Source organism: Mirounga leonina, unplaced genomic scaffold, assembly GCF_011800145.1.
Source record: "Mirounga leonina isolate KUSES-001 unplaced genomic scaffold, KU_Mleo_1.0 Mir_82, whole genome shotgun sequence".
Taxonomy (NCBI): Eukaryota; Metazoa; Chordata; class Mammalia; order Carnivora; family Phocidae; genus Mirounga; species Mirounga leonina.
In genome coordinates this window covers 29,430,904-29,449,037 of record NW_023270825.1, presented here as the reverse complement: position 1 = coordinate 29,449,037, position 18,134 = coordinate 29,430,904, and the positions used below count along the sequence as shown (strand labels likewise).

Genomic DNA, 18,134 nt, shown 5'->3' with positions numbered 1-18,134 from the left:
TTTTATACCTCAAAATGAAATGGTGTCTTTGTGGGGGATGGTCCATGGGGCTGAGAGAACTGCTAGACAGTGACTCAGACCTGTAATTAGGTCTTGCTCTCCGCACCCTTGTTGACTTGAAAGCACTGACCATAGACCATTTAGTCTGGGAAAGCAGTACATGAATCATCTCAATTGGCACAAATTATCTGGAATGCTACTAAATGTTTTCTGTTCTTTATTCTGATTGAGGGAATGAGAAAGGGAGACTTGTTCTTGGAGTTTGAAAGTACTTTAGAGGATACATATACATTTGGGGAAATGGATTTCTTCCCTAGATAGAATGGAAAGCCGTTGAATATTCGATATTTGTAAAACAGTTTTGGTTTTGTGGGTTTGCTTTAGAATATTCCTCCAAGCTCTGTATCCTTACTTTTGGTGAACTCTTGCCTGTCTGTCTTTCATGAAGGGGAATTCTGGAGCTTCAGCTTAACCTCCACACCACAACTGGGGTTAGGGGGAAATCCTAGAAGTTTATATCGTGTTTATTTAGCTTCTTCTGACTTGTCCCACTCCTCCATATCTCTCATGTTTAGTATAGAATTTTGTTATCCTTTTCTTCCCCTTCTCAAAATGAAGGGTCAGCTGACTTGTTGAGACCTACTAGGTGACTGGCCATGAAGCCAGTGAAAGTTGTTTTCTATCTTCACTAAATAATAAGTGTAGTTTGTTTCAACTTATTTTGTAGCAGAAAGTTGAAAATAATCGTGTTCATTCTAAAGTGGCAGACATTTATAAGTCATTTAGGTTAAAGATAAGAAGACGACTTTATATAGAAAGTAAGCCTTTTAATTTTTTTTTTTTCCTTTGGGTTTTCTCTGATGGTGCATTAGGGGTCTTGCCCAGCCCTTGCTATCTTACTATGTCTGCTCTAAAGAGAAAAAGACAAGCAGATTTATCTAATCCATAGCAAAAAGACCAGATTTTCAACTTGTAATGTGAGTTGACGTTTTGATACATGGATAAATCTTTATTTTCATTTTGGAATATATGTGAGTGGGCATCTCATAGGAATGCATCTTTTGACGGGAAGTAGAAGAAAGCCACCGCTCACCGGGTAACTACTGTTTTGTGTCTGTGGGTATCTGTGCACAAGCATGTGAGTTAGGTTGTTTCTGTTCATCTAGGGCATTGCTCCTTGTTAGACATTGCCGCATTCATTTTGGAGTTGTTGAAAATCAGGTGTTCAAAATATAAAATTATTATTAGCACTTGATGCTGAATTAAGTTGGTAGATTTTAGAGTGAGTTTCTAAGAAACTGGTGAAGTATTTCACGAATACCCTTGAAAAAATTCTGTATTAATGTGGTTAAACTTTTTTCCCTAATATAAATCAGAAAGACCTTCATATTTGTAATTTAGGTTATGTTTATGAAGAATGCCTCTTCATGAAGAACTGTGATCCTCTTTGTCACGAGGACTTGTTTAGTACCCAGTTAACCTTTCACTTAATCTCTTTCTGCAATTAGGAGCCAAGAGACCATGCCTCAGTACCAAATACAAATCACCCAACCTTATTACCCTTAGTTTGCATATTGTGTAAATAATTGGGTCATTAGCCAATATATAAACAGAGGGGGCATGAAAGGTATATCTCTAGTGGGAATTTAACATCACTTTATGGTTTCCAGCTTACTTTCTGTAAATTATTTCTTCCATGACAGTCAATACCTCTTGTTTAATGGGTGCAGTGATTTGTAAAACCTCAGTCAAGAATTCCAAAGTTCTTAATGAATATAAAAATACCTAAAGGAGTCATCCCCTCAAGAGCAAATGCCTTCTAACTTTGTGCAAATGAAATCTCAGTGTTCTGAGTGAATGCTAATCCCCGATGAACACTTCCCATCTCTCTTTTTTTTTTTTTTTAATTCTCAGACTAATTAAATAGAATTAGTCTGGTCTGTAGGGTTAGGTGCCCCTTCTGTAATCTGGAGAACTCTGCTAAACTGTGTGTGGAGATAAACCAGCTGTTTCTATTTTTGTCTGGATATTTGACCCCATCCCTAAAATTTGATTATGTACCCCCTGTACTACATTAAGGCTTCATTTAAAAATGGAGGTACCAGTGGATCTCCATGCTCTACAAGTGTATAGAGCTTATTGGTTGTAAAGATTTAGACCAAGGCCCAGCACTAATTGCTGCTATAATTTGATCTTTGACTTGTATTTTGATGATCATTTGCAATAACATCCATTCAGTTATATTTATTCAAAACATGAGGAAAATCTCATTTAATACTCTCTCCCAGCATATTTAAAAAATAACTTTAATAAAAATAATACATCCTTATGAAAATGTAAAAACAGGTAAACATAAAGATGAAAACGAAAATGAGAAACATGTAGAATTGTACCATCTAGAAGTAGCTGTTATTAACATTGGCTAATAATATGTTCTCATAGAACACAGAGCACACCATTAAAACTGGGATAAATCCCTCACCCCAGTTACGAATAAAGGACTGACAGAAGGTGGTGGCACCCAGAAACTCTGAAATACCTATATATGGTACGTGTTAAACCTGATATCATCTAAACTGCTGCCAGTGTTTATTTCCACAGGTTGTCATCATGTCATCATAGGTAAGGAGATAGCCTCTTAAAGAGAAGCTGGACTGGGGTCCGTACGGGTTACCTTTTTTACCATCCATTTTTAGGTAGAGATTTTCATGAGTAGGGCATATTTCTTGTTTTTCTTTTTTAAGTGAAGGAATATTGTGAAATAAGCTGCTTTATAGAAAGAGCAGAAGGATAGTATGCTTTTAAAAGAAATGCATTCTGCTCCCCTGGTAGAAAGATCGGAGAGAAAAGTCAAGCAACTGAGGCTGTATGTGGTAATTCTCCAGGGATAACTGAGTGTCAGAGTCTCTCCTGGACTTGCTTGCTTTTTTTTTTTAATACGGCATATCTGCACCCTGCCTCGTCTCTCCACTCCCTTCCCTGTCTTGTACCAACTTCCCACAACTGAGCAGCACAACACTGCAAATCCGTGGAGTTCTGCACGGACTCGGACCTCTGATTATCCCACTTCAGGCTTTGGTTTACCATAACTTGGGTGATTGTCTGGTTGTCAAATCATCACACCACAAAAACTGAAGCAACAGACGTCTCCCTGGATTGAATGTATTTGTCCTTGGTGGTGTTGTGATAGTTTCTGAGCATTTGTTTGCTGGCCTCCTTCTCGGAGGCCCAGAATAACGTGGTCTGCCACAGCCCTCTTGGCTTCCAGGGGGCTGCTTTCAAGTGTCCTTAACTGAGGCCTTCTCCGTGAGCAGGGATGCGCTCCAGCCCGTTGGCCAGTAGTGACCCCCACAGTTTCTTGTCCTGAAGCCATGTGGTGTAAACAGAACAAATGCTGAGAGCTTTGACCTCTGTCCTCTCTTCCAAGTAGAGAGTGGAGAAGTTGTTTTAGAGGACGTCTGCATTTTGTGGTATCATTCAGTTTTGGCGCTGCGTCTGGTGGATTCTTTGGGAGGCTCCACCTCTGGAAGCGAATGAGGAGTTTTGAATATTAATGCTGAAGCTGTTAACATTAGTGAGAACGTTCTTTGTTACACAGCAGCGGCTTGCTGATTTCACTTTTGCCATTGCAGTGCCTTCCATTGAGAGACCACGGAATTATATTAGGCAAATAGAGCCAGGTTTTACATTAGCTGGTAAGTTTGTATTATTGGAAAACACTCAAACTTAGGTTCATCGATGTCACATGTGTTTTTAGTTTTAAGCATCAAATTGAGATCTTTGCATTTCAGTGGTTGAAGAAAGCAAATTTTCATTTGTTTTTAAAAGTCATTAATAAATAATAATCCTATCTTTTCTACCAGTTTTACCTGTGGGACATTTAGATATACTGCATGATGATGTTCATTAGTACTGAACTGTTGTCTTTTTTTCTTTTTTAAGATTTTATTTATTTATTTGTCAGAGAGCAAGCGAGCACAAGCAGGGGGAATAGCAGGCAGAGGGAGAAGCAGTCTCCCCACTGAGCAGGGAGTCCGATAAGGGACTCATCACAGGACCCTGGGATTACCACCTGAGCCAAAGGCAGACACTCAACTGACTGAGCCACCCAGGCGTCCCTGAACCATTGTCTTTTTATCCACAATGTTGGGATTGTATATCAGTTGATTTTCTTGGATAGCATGCATTAGATTTATTTCAGTTAACTCTTCTCAGCCCCAGTGCTAATGCCATAAATAAATAAAGAACGCTCCCCATTTGTTTATTTGCTACTTATACTCTTAACAAGTTACAAGACTGTCAGTGGGTTCCTGATTTTATTAAGCTTACTACTCCACACAAAGACAGCTTGATGAGTTTTTTGTTTTTGGGTATGATTCCAATGTAATCTCTTTTTGGAAAGGACTTGGATAAGTCATTTTCAGTCGGTCTCCCAATCATCTTGTTCCTTAGAGTGGGCTACCTTTTTCCTTCTCTACCTCCACTTCTTTCTCCTTTTCCGATGAGATCGAGAGATGGAGATGGGTTTGGGGGAGAGGTTGAGATAGATAGGTTTGACTTTCTAAGTGGAGGATGGAATAAAATTGAGTTCAAGTAAAGAATGAAGTGGTGGAGCCGATCTGGGAAAAAAAATTAGAGAGTGAAGAGTTCGGGTGAAGAATTTGTAGTCTAAAAAGTAAAACACCAAAGGGAATTTGCTAATTCTACCATTATTCCATCAACTGTTTATTTCTGTTGACTTAATTTGCACCAGGTAGCCACTATTTCCTGACCAGGGTCTGAGGACAGCTTTTTTTTTTTTTTTTAAGATTTTATTTATTTATTTATTTGAGACAGAGAGAGAGACAGAGGGCATGAGAGGGAGGAGGCTCAGAGGGAGAAGCAGACTCCCTGCCGAGCAGGGAGCCCGATGTGGGACTTGATCCCGGGACTCCAGGATTATGACCTGAGCCAAAGGCAGTCGCTTAACCAACTGAGCCACCCAGGCGCCCCTAAGGACAGCTTTTGAGCAATAGTTAACTTGTCAGTGGTAGTTTTTTGTTTTTTTTTTTTTTCTTCCCGCATAGTAGATGCTCAGTTGATAGAAAGTTTGACTTGCTGACTTAGGGAAAAAATAGTCCTTAAAATAGCCATTCTAATTTGCTACTAGCTGAGTTCCTCGCTCATTAATTCTGTGAGGAGGCTAGGAAATAAGTGGAACACTTTTTTTTTTTTAAATTGACTCTTCCTCCCTACTGTTAACTAGGATCTTTCTTTTTTTCTCTAGAGGAATGAAAAGTGTGAGAAGTTATTCAGGTTTCAAGATAAGAGGTACACTGTTGTCTAGTTCCCAGAAAGGTGATTTCCAACCATTCTTACATTTCATTGTCCTCCGTAAATTGGTTGAATTAAAATTTTGTTCTGAAATCTTGTCACATTCTTTGAGTTCTTGGAGTCCCCTAGAGGTGGTGTGAAACTACAGCTCAGAATCACTGGATTAGGGATAATCCCTTGGCCAGAAAGGCAGTTAACAATCCGTCAAGTCTGGAGGAATGCTTTCTGGATGCTTGAATGTTTCTCTTCTGCCTTTTCTAGTTGCTAGGTCGGATCTCTGTCCTTATCACCAGCTCTTTAAACTTCATTGTCAAGTTCACTCTTTTCTTAATGTTACAAAATAGAGGCAGGGTCATGGTGCTTTTGGAGGAGTTTGTGTCTGTTTTCTGCTATTTCTGGATAGAAAAGGCAAAGTAGGCCCATTCTTCTAGGTTTCAATGCTTGAAAAACAACAGATGAAGGAGACAGAAAGAAGGAAGGAAAGAAAGAGTCTGGTTTCTTAAGTAGTTAGTCTTTGTTTTGCAGAGTCCTTTTTTGGTCATGATTATTGAATGTAGTGTACCACTGACTGCAGGCACTGGGTGTTTCAAATCTGGAAGAACACCATGATCTGTAAAATAGTTTCTCAGTTACTGTTTCTCAGCTGTTCTTCAGTACAAGAGAAGATGCAATTATTTCAGTTTTGTTAGTTGTTTTCCTCTAAGGGCAGAGGAGCACATTGTTTTTCTGTGGGCTTCTTAAGGCCATGTGGTCTGTGACGCTGGGATGTTCCCTGTAGTCCCGCAGAGACTTGGCCCATTTTCCCAAACAAGATAATAATGAATACAAAAATACTCTCTAGTAAACTGTAAAGTATCATAAATAGGAGAAGTATCATAAATAGTCCCCACTATTATTCTCTGCTAGAGTGGATGACTATAAATATTCCATTCAGTTCATGATCTTCCATCTGAGCACCAGCTACTTTGGACAGTCCTGTCTCCAGGGAATAGCTAGTTCTTGATGACACCATTTTGTATCTGCCTGGACCTTTTGCAGAAGAAAATGATTTGCATATTGAACAAATGTTGTAGTGTATATTGCATTAAAATGAGTTTCTGACATTTCACAATATTTACAAATACAGGAGTCACTGCCCTTCATATATGGCAGTAATTGTCTGTTGGCAACGACCGTGAAGTTCCTGGCCATGTGAAAAATTATTTCAGAGTCTCAATCTCCTCGTTCAGCAGGGGGGACTGCTTCTCTGGCAGATGGGCTTATTGCCTTGGTTGAGTTTTCGCATGGAATATTGCTTTTTGTTTTGGCTTAACCCTTTGCCCTCAGGCTTTTCAGTTGGTACCTGTCCATGGGAAAGACTGATCTGACTTAGAGATGTGTGACCTGGTCTACAGAAAGTATAACTTGCAGGGACAGTGAAGAGGGGGAAAAAGACATTTGCTTCCTCTCTCCCCCACTTGCGCAGAGTCTGTCTGATCAAGTGCCTCCTTCCATGGGAGCAGGCCATGTCACATCTGCCCGCGGGACGAAAGGTGCTCCTGCACTGAGAGCAACCGCCTCGTCAGAAGCGCTGCCCTGGCTTTGCGTAGTGAACCTGCGCTGACTCTCCGGGACCTCCAAAAATCCTGTCCGGGAGGGACTTGACATTCGTGGCAGCTGGCTGATAGTTTACATCCACAGGCCTCTCAGAGTTATTTCCAGAGACTAATCGCCGGCTCTCTGCGGCTTGTTTCACTGAGGGGAGGAGATGGGCCGATGATGCGGATGTATTCTAAGACTGCCTGATTCAAGGGACATTGTAGGTTCTTTCCTTTCCAATATACAGATCTTCCTTGACTCAGGAGGGGTTCCATCCCAATAAACCCATCCTAAGTTGAAAATCACGTAAGTCAAAAATGTATTTAATACACCTGACCTCCCCTACTGAACATCAGAGCTCAGCCTTGCTAGCCTACCTTAAACGTGCTCAGAACATGTACATTAGTTTGAAGTTGGGCCACTTATATCATCCAGCATAAAGCCTGTTTTACAATAAAGTGTTTAAGATCTTGTGTAGTTCGTTGAGCTGTGTACTGAGAGTGAAAAGCAGAACGGTTGTATGGGTACAGAAGGGTGGTCAGTGTAGTGGTTGTTTACCCTCACGATCGCACGGCTGCCCGGGAGCTGCGGCTGGCGGTAACTGCCCAGCGTCAGGAGAGAGCATCTTAACACATATCACTAGCCAGGGAAAAAATCAAAATTCAAAATTCCAAGTATGCTTCCTATTGCTTTTGCACCACTGTAAAGTCAAAAAATTGCTAAGTTGAACCATCATATGTTGGGGACCGTCTGTCTATTGAAAGGAAAGGCTGTGATAAAGTTCATTCATAGAACTTGTTTTTAGGCATTTGGGGTTTTTTAAAGCACAGTATTATAGCTAGGCCAACAAAAAAGTTATCAGTTATCTTGGAAGTGATGTCTTGGCTGAATAAGAAAAAGAAGATAGCAGTGGAAACACTTGATTGACCCTAATGAAAACATTTTAAACTCTTATTAGCATAGAAGTCTCCTCCTTCAAAAGAGAGATGATATTTAAACTTAATTACTGAGGCGTTTTAAATTGGAATTAGGGTGAAATCAAGAGTACTCCAAGGTACAGAGAAAAGAAAGTCCAAGTTGTAACTTCCATAGCAATCAGACTTGTTTATGCTACAAAGAAGCAATTTCTTGTCTCCACCTCTAGTCTGTATATGTAATTCACTACCCCATATGAGGTGAATTAGCTCTTTTATTGGGCCATTTATTAAATGTTAAGTTCCATCTATTGGTGAGTAAATCAACCTAGAGAGCATGTTCCATACTGAGAATGTTTGGCTAACCTAAGGATTCTCGTGTTTATTAGTCTGTGATATCTCCATTTTAAGGAAAGTAAATACAGGCCTAACTGCATAATTATGTGTTAAAAGTAGCAAAACAAGTCACTTGAAGGGCAGGGAACAGATGGGTCCTTGCATACTTCTTTCTCTGAAAGATAATCCATGTTGACACAATGCATGCTTCATTCCCACAAGAGAGATTCCAGCCCTTTGCCGGATATTCTCTCACTCTCTTAGGCAAGTTGCATGGCGGCTGCCCAGTGGTACCTCGAGGTTCTCCTTTCATTCCTTTTCCATCGGATGGCACAGAGGAACTCCGCACACCTGGGGACTGACTGCTGGGGCAGGAGAGACGGAGAGACAGAGGCAGCTTCAGGGCAAGCCTACCTCCCAGCTCCCCAGCTCCTTCATTTCTCTGTTCTCCATGCTGCACCCCATGCTCTGTGAGGCCCTGCTCCTCTCCACAGGTGACCCCTTCATCCCGTCCATCCCATGGTCCTCTTACCTTCCAGACGTGGACCCTTAGTCACGCCCTTCCATCTCTTCCCACTCATCCCTTTGCCTGTCAACAGCCTCCAGCCCTTTCTCTGTCCAGCACTCATCTTCCCACCTGTCACAGGTCTCTCATCCTCCCTGTTTCTAGCACAGGGGAGACAAGCGTGGGGGAGGGGAGGGTTATGTCATCACCCTTCGACCTTTTGTCTTCAAGATTTTTGTTTTTGATTTTTTGAGGTATAATATACATACAATAAAATGCATAGATCTTAAGTGTTAAGATTTGGGTTGTGTCTAATTATTGGCTGTTATGAATAAGACTGCTATAGGCATCCTTATGAAGTCATTTTCTGGGCATATATTTTCATTTCTCTTGGGTAAATACCTAGGAGTAGAATAGTTAGATCATGGAGTAGATGTATGTTTTGCTATATAAGAAACCACCAAACTGTTTTTCCAAAGTGGTTGTGCCATTTTATACCAGCCATTTTTGAGGTTCTAGTTGCTCCACATTCTTATCAGTGTTTGGTATTGTCAGGTTTTGTTTTTCTTTTTAGCCATTTCTGGTGGGCTAAGTGTGAAACAGTATCTCATTGTGATTTTAGTTTGTTTTTTCCTGAAGTCTAATAATTTTGGGGATCTTTTCATGTGCTTCTTGGCCACTTACATACTTTTTCTTTTTTTTTTTTGGAGAGTACCTTTTTCAAGTGTTGACTGTTTTTCTAAAGTATTATTGAATTATCTTTTAGTTCTTTATTTGCAAGATTTAAAATATATATTAAAATACATACTATAGGGTGCCTGGGTGGCTCAGTTGGTTAAGCGACTGCCTTCGGCTCAGGTCATGATCCTGGAGTCCCGGGATCGAGTCCCACATCGGGCTCCCTGTACATCAGGGAGTCTGCCTCTCTCTCTGACCCTCCCCCCTCTCATGCTCTCTCTCTCTATCTCATTCTCTCTCTCAAATAAATAAATAAAATCTTTAAAAATAAAACAAACAAAAAAATACATACTATATATATTTAAGTAGTAAAGATGCACATAAACAGACACACACGATGTTTCTTGATGAGAAGAAGGTTTTATTTTAATTTATTGTTTTTCATAGTCAGTGCTTTTCTGTGTGTTATTTGAGAAATCCTTGCCTGTCCAATATTGGGAATATTTTCCTATATTTACTTAAAGATGCTTTAGAGTTTTGTCTTTTACATTTAGCTTGATAACCTAACTTTAATCTTTTTGGTGTATGAAATAAGGTAATTGTTGAGGTGACATTTTTTCCCCTCATATATATATCTAGTACCATTTATTAAAAGACATTTCTATTAACTGAGCTGGTGTTTTGGTTGAAAATCAATTGCCCATATATGTGTGAGTCTATTCCTGGACTCTCTTCTGTTTCACTGGTCTGTTGTCTGTTCTTATGGCAGTTACCCGCTGTCTTGAATGTTGTAGCTTTATAATAAGTTTTGAAATGAAATAGTGAAGTCTTCCAACTTTGTTCTTATTTTTATAATTGTTTGAACTATTATAGATTCTTTGCATTTCCATGTAACTTTAGAATCAACTTGCCTTTTTTTCCCTATAAAGCTTGCTAGATTTTTTTTTTTTTTTTTTTAAGTAATCTCTATATCTAACATGGGGCTTGAACTCACAACCCCAAGATCAAGCGTCCTATGCTGTACTGATTGAGCCAGCCAGGTGCCCCTAAAGCTTTCTAGATTTTGATTGGGATTTCATTGAACCTAATTTTCAATTTGTGGAGAATAGACATTTTGGTAATACTAAGTCTTCTCATCCACAAACCTCTCCACTTTAATTTCTCTGAGCATTTTGTAGTTTTCAATGTAGAGGTTTCTCACATCTTCCACTTGGTATATGAGGGGCTTTTTAATGCTTCTGTAAATGGTATTTTTAAATTTCATTTCCAGTTGTTCACTTGCTGTTTGTATATTGACCTGCAAAACTCCTAAATTCTCTTGCTAGTTCTAATATTGTGTGCGTGTGTGTTTTGTAGGATTATTGACATATATGATCCTAGGTGTCTGTGAGTCATGACACTTTTACTGCTTCCTTTCCCATCTTTATACCTTTTTAAAGATTTATACCTTTTGCAAAGATTTGCTTTTCTTGGCCTTATTGAACTAGCTAGAACATTCAGTATAAGGCTCACTAGAAGTGGTAAGAATGGAATCTTTGCCTTATTTGTGATCTCAGGAAAAAAGTATTCAGTGTTTCCCTGCTCGGTTTATACCTAAATTTTTTACACAGTGGCTGAGGCCTGTGATTCTTTGATCTCCTAACTTCCAGGTGTGGAGTTCTCAGTCTGCATGTTCCTGGGCTTTCCTTCATTTGTGACATTTGTGTTACTCTCACTCTTCTCTTTGTTTTCTGCCTCGTTTCCCCAAAAGTGGCTCTCCTCCTCCTTGTCCTCCTTTTCTTCTTCATTATCCTACCTCCATGAAAACAGCTTCTTCTCTTTCACTGGCTTTTCTTCTTCTCATTCACTTATTCTTCTATCAGATATTTATCGAGCAGGTACAGTATGGCTGACTGTGCTGGTGTCTGGGGCTCTCCAGATTGATGAGACCTGGTCTCTGCCCCCAAAGAGCTCACCTGAAAGCGAGCTTTGAAAGAGTGAATGGCTCCTTGGAATCCCTCGGCAGGGCTGGGCCTCTCACTTGGTCTGGAGGTCAGGGAGAAGGCCTCCTCCGAGGGGGCTGCACTTCTGTGCAGTCACCCGAGAGGAGGGGTGGTTCTCTATCCCTCTGCATGCGGTCACACCTTTCTCCGTCATGTCCATCCCCAGGCAGTTTGCACGTCCAGCCAGAAGCACAGGTGTCGGAATTACTGTGCTGCTTACTGCTTTGTGTCCTCTGTGGCTTTATGTAAAGAGCTAGCCTAATAGTTCTTTAGCACCTGATGGTAGTAACTTGCTTTTTATCTTCAGAGACTGTAGAATTTTATATGCATCAGAAACAATGTTTTTGAATAAATGAACTCATTGAAAACTTTGTTTTTTGTTTATTTGTATCCTGTATTTTGTTGCTAGATAGATTTTTTAATTAATTGAATTATGAAAATGATTTGGGAATGTATTAATTTTCCAAGACAATTTTTTTTTTTTTTGTCGGAATGTTCCCGTGCAGGACTCCTTTACCTCTGAGCTGCTGGACAGTAGGATGGCTCCCTGGCTTGTTACTGTTGGCAGAGCTGACTCTGTCTTTCCTTGATGAGCAAATGTTCATGAGCTACACTTTTTCAGGATTCCAACCTAGGGTGTTCATTCTGTTTCTTTATCCAAACAATGTCTGTTTCTTTTCCTTTGTTTGTCAGAATGCTTCTCTTATTAAAAAGCTCCGCTTCTCTTTGTAGAGCCATAATGATGCCACCGAACACATTTCTTAAAGGAGGTACCAACTAGGGATTAATGTATTTTCAGATCATTAAATTATAAAGCTATGAATAGTGTCTTAATGCTAATGGAATAGATACGTAAAGCGTTGTTTAGTGATTTCACTGGCATGAAGGTGAAGCAATTAAATGCGTTAAATATCTACAAATTGAATTACATATTTCTTCTTTCAGGCAAATGTATGCTACTGAGTATCCATTAAACGTGTCTGCATAGCTTTACTGCACTTAAACATCATGTCAGAAGTCTGTAAACCCAATTATGTAAAGTCTGTTTTCAGCATTTTATTCACTGAGTTTCTGTCATTTACAAAATTTAAATTACTTTGAAAGATAAAGAACTTATCTTTTATTACCAATGGATTTTTTTTATATCCTTACAGAGAGGAATGTGCTGATGATAGAAGGTATTTATGTATCAGATAAAAAGTAGTGTATATGGATGTATGTTTTATTGTGATTTTTTAAGTGCCCTAAAAATGCAGTTATCAACATATAGTCAACAGGAGAAGCAGTGTTTTAAATATAATTTACACTAGAATGTAAACATTTCTAATATTCTTAATTAAAAATAAAATAAATTTGGTATTCAGTATGAAAGTGAAGTGAAAAGACATGATTAGACAATGAGATATTGCTTAAACTATTTGACCAGGAGCAATTATTGAGCCTTACTCCTCAGAGGTTGTATTATTCTTGTATTATTGTATATTTGTTCTTGTTTTTAAACTCAAGTCTGTTTTTTCTGTTCTTTTTCTTAATATATGATTAAAAATTCTTCACCTTGGGGTGCCCGAGCATCTACCTTCGGCTCAGGTCATGATCTCAGGGTCCTGGGATTGAGCCCTGTGTCGGCCTTCCTGCTCTGTGGGGAGCCTGCTTCTCCCTCTCCCTCTGCTCCTCTCCCTGCTCTTTCTTTCTCTCTCTCAAATAAATAAATAAAATCTTAAAAAAAAAAAGCTTCACCTTTATTATACCTAATAAGAGTTCATAGTGATTCAGTATGAGTGTTTTTCAATGCTGGTGAAAGATTTGGAAAGTCCTTCTGAAGGGCAGTCACGGTGGCTCCCTTGGCCTTATAGAGGGCCTCACAATGGAGGGGCCGTTTATCAGTAGATTGGGATTTTGTAGGCATAATTTATTTTCATCGATTACTTCTCTCTCAATCCTACCTTTTCAATTATCTTACCACTTTTAGGCAGAGCCTTCTTTGTGAGAGATCATCTTTTTTTTTTTTCCCCCCGCTGTTATGTCCTGAGTCTTGTCCTCCCTAGGCAGGATGCTTGCTTGCCCTCACAGGGAAGGGGCTGTCCCACAGGGAAGCCAGGTAATTCTGCTATAACCCTTCCAAGCCATAGGACCTCTTTTGATTTTTTCTGATGTTTTATTTATCCTCTTATTCTCTCTGCCCACATTGTCCAGATAGAGTTGGATCTGACAAGGTCAGCTGCAGACATGTGGTATTTTCAATCACAAGTTGGCCAATCGGGAGGTTTCTATTTAGTTACTTGAACTAGGTCACCAGACACATTGTGTTAATCCCATAGTTTAAATGGGCCATCTGTTGAGTCACCCTAGTAATTGTTCCCTTTTTGAATGCCACTGTACCCAAGTTAAGCTTCAGCTGAGGGTGTTAGGAGTCTTTTCAAAGAGACTAATGCACTGAACTGTGGGCCCCTCTCAACCGAAACTTGCCCTTGGAGAGTTTCTGTTGTCTGCTTATTTGCTCCTGTATTCCTTTTCCTCAGTAGTGAGAATTTTTTTTTTTTTTAATTGTGAGAGTTTTGGATTGTAAAAGTTGAAGGTCATGCTTGTTGAGGATAATTAGAAAAAGGGAGCAGTGGGATTGGGAGTAGGAAAAAGAGGCCAAACGTTTGTCAGTAGCAATAGTGGATTTCTTTGCTGGGAAGCTTTGGGAAAGGCACGGGAGAGGATGGACAAGAAACCTGTTCTGTACATTTGGGCTTTTCTGTGGCTCAGGAGAGGAGCTCAGAAGGGTAGGATGGGGGAAGTCGGAACAGAGGGTTTGAGTGGAAACGGCTTGCCCGAAGCGTCTGAAAATGTGCATTTTACTTTGTGTTTCTGATTTTCTGGGGAGATCTGGAAAATAAGAGTCGAAAACATGGAGTGTGAAGTCTGGAAGGCAGTGGCCATGTAGGCGGAGAACTGGACTATAAACAGGTTATCCGTGAAAAAAATACCAACTCCATCCTGGGGCCTCTTCTCTTCTCTCCCAAGGAGATGTCATCTAGTTTTGTGACTTTCGCTGCCATCCACGTCCCTCGGTGATACCCACTTCTCTATGTCTGGCTCAGACTTGCTTCAGATTTGTATTTTCAGCAGCCTCCCCGATATCTCCACATAGATGTCTAGTGGTCAACACAAAACTCTTGATTTGTATGTCAAGTGAGCAACTTATCATGGTTTCTCAGGACTCTCTTGGTTTTAACACCTTCTGGGGAAACCTCTCAGTCCCAGGCAGACCAGGCAGACCAGCGTGGTTGGCCATCCTACATGTAGTCCTTAACCTGCTTCTCTGCCACTCCGAATTTCTCAGGAGACTCATCCACCCAGAACCGTCCATCTATCTAGACACTGAAGAGTTACCCTTGATTCATCGAGTTCTGCATCCAGCAGAGTGTCATGTGGATTACCGACATCTGATCTCGCAGCATGCCTTGTCAGAAACACCCTTCTTCTCCACTTCTCTCCATTTCTGCTGATCCCACCCTAATGCAGAAACTCAAATTCTTCAATTAATAGATTATCTCGGAGTACTTAATGCTTCACATACAATACTGTGCTAAGTTCTCAGTTTAAGAAAGCTGGTAAGAACTGCATTTATTCAAAGAATCAGTTCTACACTAAAAACGAGCATATACACATTTTGATATTTGCTTTCCATATGTAAAAAAAAAAAATTCCATATGCATCTCATGCCGGGTCATGTCAGGAGACAAGGCCGTGGAGCCCTGCAACCACTTACCAAGGCCTCCAAGCTTCCTTACAGAATGATGCCATCTGTCTCTCCTACCCAAAGTCACCCCCGTCCCCTCCGGCCATACTGGCTCTCTTTACTTTGGACATGCTAAATCTGTTCATATTTTAGGGTCTTTCTACTTGCTCTTCCTTCTGCCTGGAATGTCCTTCCTTTGTTGTTGTTGTTCTTGTTGTTTTTTAAAGATTTGTTTTATTTTATTTATTTATTTACTTATTTTTAAAGATTTTATTTATTTATTTGACAGAGAGAGACACAGCGAGAGAGGGAACACAAGCAGAGGGAGTGGGAGGGGGAGAAGCAGGCTTCCCGCCGAGCAGGGAGCCCGATGTGGGGCTCGATCCCAGGACCCTGGGATCATGACCTGAGCTGAAGGCAGACGTTTAACCATCTGAGCCACCCAGGTGCCCCAAGATTTGTTTATTTTAGAGAGGGGGATAAGAGGGGCTCAATCCCTTGACCCTGCAATCACACCCCAAGCTGAAACCAAGAGTCAGACACCCAACTTACTGTGCCACCCAGGCACTCTAGGGGTGTCCTTCCTTTGGGTAGCGGATTCCTTCGTGACATTTAGGTCTTATCTTAAATGGCTTCTTCACAGAGAGGCCTTCCTTGACCAACCAACTGATGAGAGTAGCTAGACAGCCGTCTTGACCATATTATTTTTTAATTTTATTTTTCTGGATGGCACTTTTCACTCTGTGACCTTTATATTATTTATTGATTGGCTTGGTCTCGCTCTTCCGTACTAGAATGTTAGGTCTTTGAGTGAGGCTTTGCCCTTGTGTTCACCAGCCTATCTTCAGGTCTTAGAACAGTTCACAGAGTAGGTAGGTATTCAGGAAATGTCATTAATTAAAGAATAAACTTCATCACCTCAAGACATCTAATTAAAACTTTGAGGGAAAGAAGATTTTGAAAGATTTTTTAGCAAGCAAGGATCAGTAAGTGGAAATTGAGGGCATCTGTCGTTGCTGCTACAACATGTATAGAATATCGTTGATGTAATTTCATTTAATGACATCATCCTTTGCTTTATGTTAGTTACAATTCTTTCAGAACCTTTTCCGGATTATTTGCAAATATATTTCCCTATGTCCCATATTTCTTTTCCGTGGCAAACTCGCCTCTGGTAGCAGTTTGAATGACCGTACCCCTGAGAGTAAACGTAGAACCATTGTGTACCACCAGTGTGTGGGCGGTGCAGAGAGCCTGGGAGCCTTCCTCACCTGTTTGACCTAAGGGACTAGGTTTGGAACTTGGGTGATTAGAAATCGTTGCATTTCAGTCTTAAAGGTACTTCTAAACCAGGGTCGGAACCTCTGGACCCCGGCACTTGAGGCCGGGTGATTCTTTGTTAGAGAGGCTGTCTTAGGCGGAGGATGTCGGCAGTCTCCCTTGGCCTCTGCTCGGTGCTCCCCCGTTGTAACCACAGATGTTTCCAGATACTGCCAAATGGCCCCTTGGGGACAAAACTGAAACCTACTCTTCGAAACAGCCCTGTGTTTTCTTTTATGTTCTTTACTTTGGGAAATTACTATGCAAAAAAATCAAATCGATGGCTGATTTGGGGGCGGGGGGGAGGGAATGTAGCAGATTTTTAAAAAGCTATTATAAAGAAAGATTCTTCATCTTACATCATTACTAAGTTATAAGAATCTATTTTCAACTTAGTATGCCTCTGTAATTCCACGGTAAGCTTTGTGTTAAAAACCCTAAAATATTCTGAGGGAATTTGTTCTTTCAGTGTTTCTATATTTTTCGCCTGCTCCCATCACCATGGAGCTAAACGCTTTGAGAGACAAGTTAGGTTAAAAACAGTAATGACAGAAGAGGAAAAAATGTGTTTTTTCTGCTTCATTTTTCCTTCTCTCCAGTTCTTCTTGACCCCTTAGTCAACTGAATGGGATCTTTAATTTGAATGTTCTTAAATTGGGCATCAAGGTAGGTTTAAAAAGGCATGTTTTTCAGAGTGTTTCCCCCCCACCCCCCGGAAAATGCTCACATCAGATTTTGAGCAGGCCTATGAATTGATGATATTCTGAGATAAGGGAAAATGTACCAGAACTGTGTAGGGAGGGAGTCTTTTTCCTTGGCCTGCACCCATTCTATAGATTTATGTACAACAGTGATTATATTGAATTGCTTAGGACTCTTTTCCATCATATAGAATTTTTTTTTTTTTTACATATGGAAAGCAAATATCAAAATGTGTGTATGCTTGTTTTTAGTGTAGAACTGATTCTTTGAATAAATGCAGTTCTTACCAGCTTTCTTAAACTGAGAACTTAGCACAGTATTGTATGTGAAGCCTTAAGTACTCCGAGATAATCTATTAATTGAAGAATCTGACTTTCTGATCTCCTTGGTTAGTAGTGGAGATGTTACAGATTGTTGGATGTCACATGCTGGAATCAATCATTTCTTACCCGCAAGAAACAAAAGATGGCTCTGGTTGGCCTTTGTATTTTTCAGGTTAGGGTTTTTATTTGAAATTCATGCCCTCACCTAGTTGCATACTTTGAGCCTTGACCTGTCTGAGTAGAACATTCTGCTCAGTACCTTCACATGTACCAAGGATTAATATCAAGTGGGGGAAAGTTCTTTTTCCCTAATATTTATGAACAGTGGCATCTTCTGTGAGTTTCTAGGAACATGTAACTGATACATTGTTTCTGTTCAGCAAAGGTGGTTTGTAGAGTTTTTCTGTTTAAATACTGCATTTTTTCTAAACAAATTAATGTCTTTTAATATCAGTTAATAACCCAGTGGTGGTTTCACTGTGCTGAAACCTTCAAACATTAATTTCAGGATGCGTAGATGCCTCATTTGTTTTTAAACAATATTACTGCTTCCTTTTGCATGAATGAAGACATGGTATTGAATTTAAGAGTGGATGACTCTTAAACTATGGAATTTAAACATCAGACTTAAAAATAACTGCGAAGATTAAAAAACAGGAAGTTTAAAAACTTGTATCTGGTTTTGTGCTATGGGCTAGTGAGAAAAGACTGTCTTTCTCTATTTCCTGACGTCTTCTCTATTTCCTGACGTCTTTA

General features: G+C 40.0%; 1 protein-coding gene across 6 annotated transcripts in view; it reads left to right on the top strand.

Annotated features, from left to right (window-relative positions):
* Nucleotides 1–18,134, top strand: part of SIPA1L1 (signal induced proliferation associated 1 like 1) — a 447,306-nt gene that overhangs the window by 254,095 nt on the left and 175,077 nt on the right. The gene's annotated exons all lie outside the window — the stretch shown is intronic.